General features: G+C 48.9%; 1 long non-coding RNA gene across 1 annotated transcript in view; it reads right to left on the bottom strand.

Moving 5' to 3' along the window:
* Nucleotides 1-11,415, bottom strand: part of LOC146867226 (uncharacterized) — a 35,904-nt gene extending 24,489 nt beyond the window's left edge. The window contains exon 1 of the long non-coding RNA XR_014961113.1: nucleotides 11,283-11,415. This is a non-coding gene — a long non-coding RNA (uncharacterized LOC146867226). The remainder of the gene's footprint in view (nucleotides 1-11,282) is intronic.
* Nucleotides 11,416-13,021: the final 1,606 nt, after the last annotated feature.

Raw genomic sequence — 13,021 nt, 5'->3', positions numbered from 1 at the left:
GCTTCTTTGCGCCACATGCCGATACTGTCAAGCATAGTAGGCGTTGTCTTGTTGCTACGCAGAGCTATTTCTAGCGCTTCTATCTTATGGTCGTCGAAGGATCCCATCAGTGGCCACTGACTTTCGGGGTCCTTCTTGGTATATTTATGCCACAGCTTGCTATAAGCTACGGCGACTAGTCCATATTTAGTGAACATGTCCTTATTAGGGGTGCCTTCCAGTGGAGCCGGGTGGTTCACCTCTAATAAGCGGTCCGGGCAGAACCAACTACCAATCAGTGGGGAGAAGATAGGCATGACGGGTTTCAACGGGGACAAAAGTCAGCACTACCTATCTTTTCACTGCTTGCAAAGACTAGACAGAATATCTCTATTCTTCGTTATTTGTAAGCAGAGAATACCTCCAAAGAACCAATATCGAACAACTAGTGTTCGGACAATCAATCAATCAATCAATGGGGAGATAAAGATAGGCACGACGGGTTTCAACGGGGACAAAAGTCTGCGTTACCTACCCTTCACTATTTGCAAAGACTAGACAGAATATTCCTATTCTACGTTATTTGCAAACAGAGAATATCTCAAAAAGCACTATTCTTCGAAACAATCAATGTTCGGACAATCAATCAATGGGGAGATAAAGATAGGCACGACGGGTTTCAACGGGGACAAAAGTCTGCGTTACCTACCCTTCACTATCTGCAAAGGGAGAGAGAGAGAGAGTATTTCTACTCCTCCCCGTTTGTAGACAGCGAATATCTCAAAAAGAACAATCAATGAGCAATACTAGTATTTCCAAAGCATCAAACAATCAATCAATTATTTCTCAATTTGTCGTGTATCACGACCTTACCCGGACCGCGTGGACAGTTTCTCGTCTTCCGCCTCCAGCGCCCGATCGTCCTCTACTCTCCGTATTTGCCGCGGCACTCCTGATGGTTCCCAGTCAGGACCGTAGATCACTCGAGAGAGGTCTGCTCGGAACCAGTGAAGTTCGGATGATCGGCTGCCAGACGAGGGTCTATTGGGCAGGAGCTCTCCCGATCGTTGCAGTCGTTCACTCTGTCGTCGGGACCTCTCCCACTGGATCCACGTGTCGCTGATGGGCCCCACGTTTGGGACGCCAATTGTTAAATGGTAGCGGCAGTTTCAGTCGATAACCTTTCAAGTATTTGCCCGGCGGTAATCGCCTCTCATACCACTCGATAATTTACCAATAAAAGAGGCAGGCGCCGGAGACTGGAAGGCAGGAAACAAAGTTTTATTCCGTCGGAGCAGAACACATCAGATCAGACAGCAAGGTATCGTCACGAGGTGCTCTAACTGCATCTCTGAGACCTGGTCTCTTATACACTGGTTTATTGCTTTATTACACATAGTACATTCTTGAGATTCCCTTGATGTACGGGGGGAATATCCCCTGAAGCCCCGGTTCAGATCCGATCCCACACATAGATACAGTAGAAGTTCCCACCCCACCCACAGTAGGAGATGGCTATTGCGCAGCAGGGTATTCCGCCAATTCCTGGGGGGTGTGTGACCGGTCGGGTCTCAGGGAGTAGGGGCTTTGATCTACTGTAATCCCTTTGATGTGGGGTGTTTCCCTTACAGTAGGGGCAATAAACTGCATCCGCAGGGCTAGGTGATGGCCTGGGACCAGTTCAGACAATGGGGCGCAGAGGAAGGGGGTTATCAAAGGAGAGGCATGACCATGTATGGGTTGTCGGTCGGAAGTGGTTCCGTAGCAGGGTCGCGCAGAAAGAGAGGGTTTATGGCCTGTATGAGAGAGCGGGGGTGGCCAGCGCGCGGGGGACGCTCGCAGCGCCAAGGGGACCGCGCTGGCGATTGACAATGAGCGGGGAGAGAGTGGGGTGCCTAAAATGGCGGCCGTGCATTCGCTGTGCGTGGCGCTGGGGAGAGGCAAGATGGCGCAGATAATGTTCAGTTTGCAAGCTAAATTTCCACAGTCCTCCCTTTTAACATATCTCGCCAGCTTGTCCGGCCAATATTCACCTTTGTTAGCCTTTCAGTTACAGTATCGTCAATGTTCGTCATACATTTAAAGATACAGAGTCTTTAGGGTAGGCAGGAGTAATCTGACACATTTGTACATTGTCTCATACAGTTTGATAAAGTGGGCGAGGAGGAAGTACATTCAAAGTTGCAGTATAGTCGTGTACATGGCTGGTGTTGTATGAATGTTACTATACAAAGTTACATTTTCTTAACTTCTCAGTGTACAGTCGGAAGTGATTGATGCAACATCATGAAAACTTGATAAGAAGATAGTTAATATAATAAGGTGGTTGGGAGAGGATTTTCAACTTTGACATGGGTTCTTCTTTCCAGTGTCCTTGTTTTATAAAGAGCTATCACTGGTAAGCTCTCATTGTTGTTCTTCTTTCGTTGGCACTGTTGAGCACCGGCGGTGGAGCTAAGGTCCAGCTCAAATCCGATTTCTCACGTGGCAGGGTGTGACCACTCACTGTTCTTTGATCACAGTCCTGTTCCTTAACACAGTTCACCACAGGTACTTTGAGACAGGGTGCCGGCCTTTTGTTCTTCGGTAGTAGGTCAAAGTCATAGTCCAAATGAAAGAGGAAGAGAGAATGGGGTGGCGTGGGATCGGATCAAAAATGCGGACCAAGGAGAGCAGAATCTTTCAGCACTGGGCCCATCAATCGGGCCCGACGGGTTGAGACTTCAGGCACGCTGGTCAGTGAGCAGGGGCCTCGATGTAGCCCTTCGCGCTTATCGTTCTGATAATGGTGTCTCGTCTCACACCCTTTTTGCTTCGTCGCTTCCCCCTTGGTCGATGTCATAGATGCTTTATGATCCGCAGCCAGACTGTGCGTCACGTCCGACCCCTCTCTTCCGATGGCTGCAGGTTATCTTTGAATGGGTTATAAGAAACGAAAGTCTTAGAGATTTTGGCAGGGAAGACATTTACATACTTCATTCTCTCTCCCAACCACTGAGTAGTTGCGGAAATGCTCTTATCTGTTACTATATGATTGGTGTCTATTAACTCTGATGTTAATGTGCGTGTTACTAATCTATTAATTACTGCTGTGGTGCAGGGTTCTGTGGGTGTCCCTGTCCATCGTCTGGCCTTCTAGGTGTCAGTTTCTGCGCCCTATAATACAAGGTTTGGTAATACCCGTAAGTGCGAGGTGCTACGGTCATGCGTTCACGAGTATCCTTTTCATACAGTAGGTGACCCTTTATCAGTTTAAAACAGGGCCATCAGCTGTTTCGTTCGGAATACTCTGAGACGGCTAGTATAGGGCTGGAGTTATCTTTGGGAGAACAGGGTGCTTTAGACATTCTATTTCGGGCTAATTGGTCAGGGGTAATTCTGGGCGGTGGAGATGGTGTCCTTTAAGAACAAAAACCACTGACATATAGTCCCCGTGTTGAGGGTCAGATTGGGAGACATCAGTCGTCTTACCTGTCCTTTCCTTCTCAGCCGATTAGGCTTAACGTTCGCAAAAAGGAGAGGTAGTAACGTGGTAAAGTATGGTCGTTTTTGTTTCTGTCAATTTGTTCGAACACCACCGTGTTCAGGCCAATTATACACTTACCAAAGAGGTGTATGTCGTTAATTTATTCAAGAAGAAAGAGGGCAAGAAAGAGCCTTTTGCGAGGGAGGGGGAGAGAGAGTGAGAGAGAGAGAGAGAGAGAGAGAGAGAGATGGGTAAGATAATAGGCCACTTGGTGCACACACAACATGGAGTAGCATGGGTCTGTTCCATGTAAGAAAACACAAGCGGGGAAAAGACATAAATTCGGTGATCACGTACACACAAATGCCGGATAGGGTGTGACAGTACATGCATCAAGACGGAGACTCAGGGCTGCGTTGAGCACGGGGACCTCTCCTTTCCTGTCCTCTATTCCTATGCATGCTGCGTAACTTTAGTATTTTGTAGTTTATCTTATGGGTTGTCTGACCCTTTATTCTCCTCCCTTTGATCGGTGGACGAGCACTTCAATCATACAATGACGCTCTCTTCAAGTGACCCAAACATGAAATGCATACACATTCATATTGTATAATCGTAGTACACACGCACAATCATATCAGACAGTTTTTCATGTTCCCAATGATGGTCTGTAATTTTACGGACTATCTCACAACGTTTGTCTATGTTTTCCCTGATGTTGAACTTGGTGCGGTCCATGTCCACTCCACTCTTCAGTCGGAACTTCGTCGTGACCTATAGAGGGGAAAATAAGAGTGGAGGGGAGGTGCAGTATTCAAAATACCCCAGCGCGCGCAGACACGAAAGGTTCTACCTACCATGTACCAGGCTAGCCGCAGGGGTGGGTAATACCACGGACCTATTATTCTTTAGTTCGAGGCAAAGATGCTCTAGTTCATTCATCTCCTAAATTCGGGTTCCCTGGTCGTGCATGTATTTCTCAATTAGTCGTGTATTATGGTGCAAGATACCATACCTTGCGTGCGACATATACCTTAAGTTATAGTTCATTATTGATTTGACAATTCTTGGAAAAAGGGCAGGCGTGATGGGTACAAATTCCGTTAAACAAAAATATTTTAGGCAAATCGAGTCTGTATTATCTGTATGCTTTCGCTTAGGAGTGACAATCTTTTATTTAAAAGAGAAACCTTCAACAACCCAGATGATTAGTCATGACACTGATTCCGTAATTCCTTTTTAAGAAGCCCTTTATTTAAAACAATGTCAGTGTAGAAATACGGGCCTACAGCCGCTATAGGCCGGCCACGGTGTGAGAGGCGTCGAGCAACATGAGCAACACTAGATTAACATAAAAATCGGTTCCCCCCTCTCCCCCACCATCATGTGTGAAAGCATTGCATACATATATATATATATCTCTTTTTAACACAAATGTCACGTGACTGGAACGCCACAAGGAGTTGTAGGCCACTCCTACATCAGCGCCATCTTAGGGCGGGGTCGGGCCAGTGCACAGTCTAAGTCTTTCCATGAATTAGCAGTTGAACCAGAATTCCTTTCGGTAGTTCGAGAACTTTCGTTAGCGTCAACTTTGCGTCAGCATGGCGTCACTGCAACCTTGTAGCAATGCCATGGTTCGTTCTTAGGGCGGGGCGGCAGGCGGGTTCTTCCGCCGACGTTTTACTTTTTCACTGCACCAAGCGGAGGCAAGGTGGCCGTCGCCCGGGGGGCAAAAGAGCAATGGCGGTGGTTTTGTCCTTACCGGAAGTCCGCAGGAGTCGAATGTCAAATGACTCCAACCAATTCTGCAAGGCTGAGGGGAGCGTTCTGTCAAGGGTGGGGCCCATGCCCTAGCAAACAAGCTTTCGAGTCCAGAATTGTCTCACGGTGGGCCAGGCCTGGAACCGGAGGGGTCAACCGCCGGAGTTCAAGGGCAGCAGTAGCAGCAGCTCTTCGGTACGGCTATCGGAGAGGGGCCAACAGCAGCTACAGCGGCAGTTCAGATGGTATTGCCACCGGAGTGGTTCCAGTAGCAGCAACAACAGCAGTTCGGATGGTATCACCACCGGAGTGGGCCCCTGCTTACTTGGCTGCGGGGGCCCACTCCCCGCGTCGGGTGCTAGCGGCAGTCCTGGTGAACCCTGTGCTTGGGTGGTTGCCTGGCGGCGGCGTGCAGGGGTGCCGGCTCAGCCGAACGGCGAATGAAGTGGCAGGGCGCAACTCAGCTGGCTGACGTGTGAAAGATGCGGTTGGGGTGCCCTCATCTGCTGGCGAGCCTCCACCTGGGGAGGTGGGGGAGGCCCGTCCGCGTCGCCTCCCCCCGCCAGGGCACCCTCCGTTATTGAAGGAAGAAGTGAATGGGAAGATCCGCACAGCGTGTCAGGGTGAAATCCAGCAGGCCGATGAAAAAGATGGCTGGGTGCAGCTTAGCTGGCCGGCGAGTCAAAGACGGTTGGGTGCAGCTTAGCTGGCCGGTGAGTCAAAGACGGTTGGGTGCAGCTTAGCTGGCCGGTGAGTCAAAGACGGTTGGGGTGCCCGGCGAGCCTCCACCTGGGGAGGTGGGGGAGGTCCGTCCGCGTCGCCTCCCCCCGCCAGGGCATCAGCCCTTATTGAAGAAAGAAGAAAGAAGACGGGTAGGCCCGCACAGCATGGCGGGCTCCGCCTTGGTGTTGCCAGAACTTCGGCGTTTGTATAGCCTCCGGCCTATTCGCACAATCGCCCGCCACTGATGTCAAGGGATTTTTGCATGGCTTTTATAGCCCAAAGTCAACTAAGAGGGACCGCCCAAAACAGGCCAATGTTGCAACTTCGAGGTAGGAGAGGCGAGGACGGTGTCACGTGGACGTAAATGCTTTGGGATGCAGGTCGCAGCAGACTGTCATGTAAATAGTTGTTTAAAACATGTTCTAACCTGTTCATTTTGCCGGAATGTTGTTATACTTATAAGTTATTAAAAATGTTTGACCATACTATTTTGCTGGAGCGTTGTACGTATCAGTGATCCAGTTAGCGTATTCGGAAAATGGCGTGGTTCGATTGCACGTGATCCTAATCAAGTGTGGTGACGTTGATGGTGGGTATCAACAAACTTCCTGTTGTGCCTATTGGGGTCCCTATTTTTGTTCAGTTCCAAAAGGACCGGGCACTGGGATTTCCAGTGTCCGAACCCTCTACAGAAAGCACATTGATTCCCATCTAAGTCTCTCCGTCCGTTGTAGGGTGTAGGTGTATGGTCTCTAGGGGGTAGCTTTCTAGGGGCGGTTGGTTGGTAATTCTCTTTCGGGGGTTCCCTTCCCATGGTCACCCATTGCAACTGTGCTATCATTACCCTCTCCTTTAATTCCTTTTTCTTCTTCTCTGACGCCCTATCATTCTCGTTCTTCTGGTTTTCGTAGTATTGGGCCATCTGGAGAATTGCTGCGGGTTTGGAGGCTGCCCAACTACTCTCGCTGGTCTGTAGTTTCTGGGAAACTTCTGGCGACAGACCCTTTACATAATTCTGGACAAAAAGGTGATGTCCGGTTGCGGTGGTCATGTCTTGGCCACTGTAATCGGAGAACACAGTCTCGAATCGGGAGAAGTATTCAGACACATCCTCCTGGGGTTTCTGGCGGCAAGCCGTCACTATCGACCAGTCTACCTTTCTTTCTGGGATTAGAGTCTTCAGCTTTTGTACAATCTTGTCTGGGAGCTCTAAGATGGCCTTCGGGGGTTTCTGTCCTGGTTCTCGCTGTTTATCTATGGTATCGAGTTGTACCCAGGTATATCCGAACGGCTCAGCGTGGTCAACTTTCCGGATTTGTTTCCACACATCAGCCGGCAGGCATAGCCCAAAGAACAAGTCGATATCTGCTAACGTCATTATCGTTGAGCCTAAGGCTGTACCCAATTCAGTGTAGAAGGCAGTCGGGTTCTTTCTCAAGTCGGGTAGAGTCTTTCTAAAGGTCAAAATATCTTGCCGGTCCCACGGCTGGTAGACCCAGTTATATACAACCCTTCCCTTCGCATCTTGGTGGTTGATGTCGTCGTGTGTTCCCTGACCCCGTGGGGGGACCCAGTAGGGGGCAGCTTCTTTAATGGGCATCATGGCATCGGACCTTCCTCCCTGGGGCTTAGTTGCTATGGGGGTTTCTGTTTTGGTGGTCTGTCCATGTTCTTTAAGGTGTCGGTAGACCTCGAGTGTACGAGTGAAGAGGTTCGCTACATCGCCCTCTCTTTCTTCCCCAATGTCTACCTTCCTATATAGGGCCGCTAAGCCTTCGGGACCTTTATCGTGGTACCTATCCTCATATGCATTCAGGGCGTGATAACAGAGCCGTACGACGAAGTGTCGTCTGCGGCTGTCGGCGTACGAGTTATACACGTCTGTTATATACTCCTCACTTTCTTTTCGTTCCACCAGCGTCCCTACTATCTTGTCAATTCCTGCTCGTTCTTCCTTAGTTAATCGATTCATTCTGGTGGACTCTTTCTTTCCTATCTCATGGTCGTCTAGCGTTGTAGTCGACGTTGGGTTCGGCACAAGAGGCTCAGCCGGCGCGGAGGCCGTGAGGGCCGAGGCCCCTGTACTGCTTTCGCTCGTGTTCGGGGGTTGTGGGTGTTGCACTATTGATTGGGAGGGTGCATACGGAGGGGGCATGTAAATGATCGGGGGACCTAACAGTAACTCGTCATTCGTTCGCTGCTTGGAGGACAACTCAGGGTAGAGCAAAGAAGGGGTCCTAACAGCGTACTGGCCTGAGGTTTCGGGCTCCTGTCTTAGTTTAGTTTCCCTTCTCTCCTTTATGTCTTCTTCTAACTTTCTAGCGGCAAGGTGAGCTGCCTTTCGTAATTCCTTTTCTGCTTTTACTTCTTCCCTCTTTTTCCGTTGCGTCGCTTCTTTGCGCCACATGCCGATACTGTCAAGCATAGTAGGCGTTGTCTTGTTGCTACGCAGAGCTATTTCTAGCGCTTCTATCTTATGGTCGTCGAAGGATCCCATCAGTGGCCACTGACTTTCGGGGTCCTTCTTGGTATATTTATGCCACAGCTTGCTATAAGCTACGGCGACTAGTCCATATTTAGTGAACATGTCCTTATTAGGGGTGCCTTCCAGTGGAGCCGGGTGGTTCACCTCTAATAAGCGGTCCGGGCAGAACCAACTACCAATCAGTGGGGAGAAGATAGGCATGACGGGTTTCAACGGGGACAAAAGTCAGCACTACCTATCTTTTCACTGCTTGCAAAGACTAGACAGAATATCTCTATTCTTCGTTATTTGTAAGCAGAGAATACCTCCAAAGAACCAATATCGAACAACTAGTGTTCGGACAATCAATCAATCAATCAATGGGGAGATAAAGATAGGCACGACGGGTTTCAACGGGGACAAAAGTCTGCGTTACCTACCCTTCACTATTTGCAAAGACTAGACAGAATATTCCTATTCTACGTTATTTGCAAACAGAGAATATCTCAAAAAGCACTATTCTTCGAAACAATCAATGTTCGGACAATCAATCAATGGGGAGATAAAGATAGGCACGACGGGTTTCAACGGGGACAAAAGTCTGCGTTACCTACCCTTCACTATCTGCAAAGGGAGAGAGAGAGAGAGTATTTCTACTCCTCCCCGTTTGTAGACAGCGAATATCTCAAAAAGAACAATCAATGAGCAATACTAGTATTTCCAAAGCATCAAACAATCAATCAATTATTTCTCAATTTGTCGTGTATCACGACCTTACCCGGACCGCGTGGACAGTTTCTCGTCTTCCGCCTCCAGCGCCCGATCGTCCTCTACTCTCCGTATTTGCCGCGGCACTCCTGATGGTTCCCAGTCAGGACCGTAGATCACTCGAGAGAGGTCTGCTCGGAACCAGTGAAGTTCGGATGATCGGCTGCCAGACGAGGGTCTATTGGGCAGGAGCTCTCCCGATCGTTGCAGTCGTTCACTCTGTCGTCGGGACCTCTCCCACTGGATCCACGTGTCGCTGATGGGCCCCACGTTTGGGACGCCAATTGTTAAATGGTAGCGGCAGTTTCAGTCGATAACCTTTCAAGTATTTGCCCGGCGGTAATCGCCTCTCATACCACTCGATAATTTACCAATAAAAGAGGCAGGCGCCGGAGACTGGAAGGCAGGAAACAAAGTTTTATTCCGTCGGAGCAGAACACATCAGATCAGACAGCAAGGTATCGTCACGAGGTGCTCTAACTGCATCTCTGAGACCTGGTCTCTTATACACTGGTTTATTGCTTTATTACACATAGTACATTCTTGAGATTCCCTTGATGTACGGGGGGAATATCCCCTGAAGCCCCGGTTCAGATCCGATCCCACACATAGATACAGTAGAAGTTCCCACCCCACCCACAGTAGGAGATGGCTATTGCGCAGCAGGGTATTCCGCCAATTCCTGGGAGGTGTGTGACCGGTCGGGTCTCAGGGAGTAGGGGCTTTGATCTACTGTAATCCCTTTGATGTGGGGTGTTTCCCTTACAGTAGGGGCAATAAACTGCATCCGCAGGGCTAGGTGATGGCCTGGGACCAGTTCAGACAATGGGGCGCAGAGGAAGGGGGTTATCAAAGGAGAGGCATGACCATGTATGGGTTGTCGGTCGGAAGTGGTTCCGTAGCAGGGTCGCGCAGAAAGAGAGGGTTTATGGCCTGTATGAGAGAGCGGGGGTGGCCAGCGCGCGGGGGACGCTCGCAGCGCCAAGGGGACCGCGCTGGCGATTGACAATGAGCGGGGAGAGAGTGGGGTGCCTAAAATGGCGGCCGTGCATTCGCTGTGCGTGGCGCTGGGGAGAGGCAAGATGGCGCAGATAATGTTCAGTTTGCAAGCTAAATTTCCACACAGGCCAGTGATCAAGAGCCATTGGGGCTCGAAACGCGTTTGGCAGACTGCAGTGAAGTGAACAGAGAGCGCTGCGATGTTGCTGCCAGGGGCTGTGTGCGCTTTCCCTTCAACGTGTGACTACTCCATTTGGGGCAACCTGTTCGTTTTCATATATATAGATATATATATATCCTACTGGCGGTCGCCAGTAGGTAGTTATAGTTAGGACCTAGTTACCATAGGAAAATCGCAACATTCTATTCCCAATAACTTTTGCGCCGATTGACGAATCTTCGCGAAATTTTCAAAACTCGTGGGGCGCTCCGGTACGCTCCTATCTTGAAAGTTTAGGGGTGATTCGGCAAGCGGGGGCTGAGAAAAAAGGGGGGATATATATATATATATATATCCCACCAGTGGTGGTCGCTACTGGGTAGTTATTATTATTATAAGCTTATAAAGCGCACTTATATCCAAGGGTGTCCTGGCGCTGCACACTGACTCCCTGAAGCACAAGGGGCCTAATCCCTAAATAACCAACTCTTCAGCCCCTTTCTAAAAGAGAGGAGCTCCTCGTTAAAAACAGCGTGACTTGGCGGGTATTGAACACAACCCGAATTCCAGGGATCAGTTATAGTTAGGATCGTGTTTCCATAGGAAATGCCTTTTTTCGTGTTGCTATCAACTTTGGTGCCGTTTACCCTGATTGCCTAGGCCTGTGAAAAAAAATTTTAAAAAAATATTGAAACTCTATTATTGTTTTTTTTATTTTGATTTTTTTTTTTAATATATTTATAATATTCTTTTTTTATTGTATTTTTTTTTCTATTTTTTTGGGGAGTCGCGCACCCAAAGCGCCTGATTCCAGTCCAGGTGTCAGTTGCTGCTTGCTCCATGGACTGGAAGCTGTGCTGCCTAGCTCCCACCTGTTCCGTTATTCTACAATACATTTATTTTCAAGTAACTTGATGTCAACCTTCATTACAGTACCCCAGGCATTTTAGTGAACTGACCTCCATGATTATGTCGTAGACATTCAATGGTCTTCGGTTGAGTGAGATGCACTGGGGATCTGATAAAGGCACTTTAACGCCCACTCTCCAACAAACAGGCTGACGGAGTTAAGTTGTAGATGCTGAGGGAGGTTTCACACATGTTATAGTTAGCTGGACATTTCACTCGTAAAAAAACATTGAAATTCCCCCGTTATAGTTAGTTCAGATAACTATAACTCGCGCGACCGCCACTCTATCACAAGGATGATGTCATCAGTGATGCCACTGACCATGTCATGAGTGATGTAATATGCGACGTCATGAGCAGTGGATTGCGGGCGCGCGAGTTATAGTTATCTGAACTAACTAAAACGCAGCCCCTGGCAGCAACATCGCAGCGCTCTCTGCTCACTTCACTGCAGTCTGCCAAACGCGTTTCGAGCCCCAATGGCTCTTGATCACTGGCCTGCATGCAAACAACGAAAGCAGCATAGTTTAGCTAAGTAGCCATTTTATTACACCATAAGTCCCGCCCATCAGGGCGTAACAACATTGCATGATGGTAGCGGTAGTCCACATAATAACGGACCTGAATACCAACCCTTGTATGGGTAATGCTGTCCTCGCTTGAAGTTAAAACCAAGTGGAAAAATGTTCAAAATTGTTCATGGTCGGAAATGGCAGGTGAAAGCGCCGTTCTGCCACCAATATCGATCCAAGGGTCAGGCCCCTTCAACTCTCTAGGTGCCCACGAATGCGAGCACTGGATCCGCACTTCATGCGGCGGGACCACTCCGCGGCCGGACCAGCCGCTAAATATGAAAACGAACAGGTTGCCCCAAATGGAGTAGTCACACGTTGAAGGGAAAGCGCACACAGCCCCTGGCAGCAACATCGCAGCGCTCTCTGCTCACTTCACTGCAGTCTGCCAAACGCGTTTCGAGCCCCAATGGCACCTAGAGAGTTGAAGGGGCCTGACCCTTGGATCGATATTGGTGGCAGAACGGCGCTTTCACCTGCCATTTCCGACCATGAACAATTTTGAAAATTTTTCCACTTGGTTTTAACTTCAAGCGAGGACAGCATTACCCATACAAGGGTTGGTATTCAGGTCCGTTATTATGTGGACTACCGCTACCATCAAGCAATGTTGTTACGCCCTGATGGGCGGGACTTATGGTGTAATAAAATGGCTACTTAGCTAAACTATGCTGCTTTCGTTGTTTGCATGCAGGCCAGTGATCAAGAGCCATTGGGGCTCGAAACGCGTTTGGCAGACTGCAGTGAAGTGAACAGAGAGCGCTGCGATGTTGCTGCCAGGGGCTGTGTGCGCTTTCCCTTCAACGTGTGACTACTCCATTTGGGGCAACCTGTTCGTTTTCATATATATAGATATATATATATCCTACTGGCGGTCGCCAGTAGGTAGTTATAGTTAGGACCTAGTTACCATAGGAAAATCGCAACATTCTATTCCCAATAACTTTTGCGCCGATTGACGAATCTTCGCGAAATTTTCAAAACTCGTGGGGCGCTCCGGTACGCTCCTATCTTGAAAGTTTAGGGGTGATTCGGCAAGCGGGGGCTGAGAAAAAAGGGGGGATATATATATATATATCCCACCAGTGGTGGTCGCTACTGGGTAGTTATTATTATTATAAGCTTATAAAGCGCACTTATATCCAAGGGTGTCCTGGCGCTGCACACTGACTCCCTGAAGCACAAGGGTTCTAATCCCTAAATAACCAACTCTTCAG

The sequence above is a fragment of the Triturus cristatus genome, chromosome 1_2 (genome assembly GCF_964204655.1).
Source record: "Triturus cristatus chromosome 1_2, aTriCri1.1, whole genome shotgun sequence".
Taxonomy (NCBI): domain Eukaryota; kingdom Metazoa; phylum Chordata; class Amphibia; order Caudata; family Salamandridae; genus Triturus; species Triturus cristatus.
The sequence above is the reverse complement of the archived record's forward strand: the minus strand, read 5'-3'. Positions and strand labels throughout refer to the sequence as shown.